Source organism: Orycteropus afer, unplaced genomic scaffold (assembly GCF_000298275.1).
Source record: "Orycteropus afer afer isolate SDZICR_OR568_19922 unplaced genomic scaffold, OryAfe1.0 scaffold00819, whole genome shotgun sequence".
Lineage (NCBI taxonomy): Eukaryota > Metazoa > Chordata > Mammalia > Tubulidentata > Orycteropodidae > Orycteropus > Orycteropus afer.
In genome coordinates this window covers 734514-737054 of record NW_006922406.1, presented here as the reverse complement: position 1 = coordinate 737054, position 2541 = coordinate 734514, and positions in this window count along the sequence as shown.

Sequence of the window (2541 nt, the reverse complement as noted above, 5' to 3'; positions counted from 1 at the left end):
TTCTGATATGACTGATAATGGCCAAGACCCTTCAGAAATGAAGGTTTGGGTCACCTCACCAGGCAAAGAATCATGATCAGATGAGGTGCTTGGTTAGGGCAATGGAAATAGAGAATGGGTGGTGGAAGAAAGTAGTTCTGAATATCAGCTATGACCAGGTGACCAGTTGCAGAAACGAGGACTGTGATTGTTACATTTCTTCACTGTATATGTACATCAAATAATTTTGTTTCCTTTTCTTATGAACTATGAAATGTAAACAAGGTTAATGCCTTTTTGGTTATACATGTGTTAGTGTATCACGTTAGGCACAAATATGACTTTATAATTGTCCTTATTTAGGGATTATATATGGTTAAGAAGATGTGTACAACTGCCAAATTGACAAGGGGTGGACTGTGATAGTTGGAGCTGTGTATCAACTTGGCTGGACAACAATTCTGTGGGGTTTAAACAGTTGTGATTTGGGTTATTCCCATGATGGGATTGAATGTATATGTTTTGAGCAGCCAACCTATTGAAAGGGAGTTTCCTTAGGGGTGTGGCCTGCTTCTAATATATTTATGGATGTCCTGGGGAAAGAGTCACTCTTCAGTGGATCAGCATCCTTTTATGTTGCCTCCAACTGTCCATGAGTGAACAATCCACCATTCAGCCTGGAGATCTTAGATTCTTCATTTGTTGGAGTAAACAGCAAGTATACTTCCTACCAACTTTGAACTTGTCAGCTCCTGCAGCTGCGTGAGTTGGGAAAAGCCTCCAGCTTGACATTTTATCCAAAAAATTGGGACTTGCCAGCTTCTATAAGTGTGTGAGCCAATTTCTGAACATAAATTTATCTTTCTCTATATGTATATATAAGCTTTATTGGTTTTGCTTCTCTAGAGAACCCAGCCTAACACTAGGACCTAATCATTACAGGATAAATAAATAAATAAATAAATACAAATACATAAAATAATAATAATAATAATTTTGTTTGTTGTTATTTGCCGTTGAGTCGGATCCAACTCCTAGCCAACCCTCCTTGGGTTTCTGAGGCAGTATCACTATGGAAGTAGATAGACAACACAAATAAGTAATTGTTATAATGAATGGGTGGGAAAAAATATTTTATATACAAGTTAAAATAAATGTTTATACAAAGAGTCCTAAACAATCTACTTAAAAACTTACTAAAACTAATGAACAAATGTATCATTTAGCAACCAACAAGACTATTAAATAAAGTATATAATTGTACTATGCGACCCTTAAGAATAACATAGAATCTGTAAAACACCATGTAACAAAGGATTAACTTGAAGGACATACTTTTGATTGAAATAAGTAAATCACAGAATGATAAATATTGTATTAGTCCATTATTATAAAAAGTTAAGGAAAAGTTTATAAATGGAAATAAATTTTCATTGGTTACCAGGGGTGGGTGGAGAAGGGAGAGAACACTGCTATATAGGTAGAGAGAAGTATTGATTTGGGTGAAAGGAAGGGCAATGTACCAAATGTGAGTGATCAACATGGTGGCAGTGAGGAAAATGAAAACATAGAGAGGTGCATGGGATGTACAGACAACAAAGCTGAACACTTTTGTACATATGGTACTGTATTTTCAGTGATGTCAAACATTGATATATGGGAGGATAGATGAGTAGACAGCCTGAATGATCAGGTATGTCTATGCAGGTGGCAGTGTGCTCACGACTATGTATAGGGTTGGCAGACAATGTTTCTACAAGTGTATTTTTGTGTTCTGTACGAATGTCCAGGCATATAGTAGAGGTGACAAGGATAAGGTGTAGTCACTTCTTGACCACAGCCAGCTACCCTGAGGCAATGAGGATTTGGATCTATTGGCTAAGGATAATGGTTTCAGGGGACATCAAGCTCAATTGGCATAACATACTACACAAAAATATCGTTCCACATCCTACTTTAGTGAGTAGTGATTGGGATCTTAAAAGCTTACCATCATCCAGATCAGAGAGGAATGAAGAAAACAAAAGACGTATGGAAACAATTAGTCCAAGGGAGTGGTACAATATGTGATCCTCAGTCTATATGACTATGATACCAGAAGAACTAGATGGTTCACAGCTACCTCTGTCAACCACTCAGAGGGGGATATCTGTAGAGATCCTGGATAGAGTGAGAGAATAATGTGGAACAAAACTCAAAATCATGAACAAAAGGACAACATTTCCTGGTCTGATAGAGCCTGGTGAAACCCCTGAATCTATGCCCCACAACTGCCATTCAGGTTTGGGATTGAACCCACTTCTGTGACTTCCAGCCAACCAAAAGTCAGGCATATAATCTGAACATTTAGAATAGGAAAATTTTCCACCCCTTGGAAATATCCATCATGTGAGAATAGAATGACTCTGTATGTACATGGAGATAGCTTGAGGGACAGGAGTGGATGGGAGGGAAGGATTCAAGGAAGAGATAACTATGGGGAAGAAGTGGGATGAGAGCTGTTGCACTGTGCGAAATTGTAATCAATGTCATGAAACAAAGTATACATGAACTACTGTATGG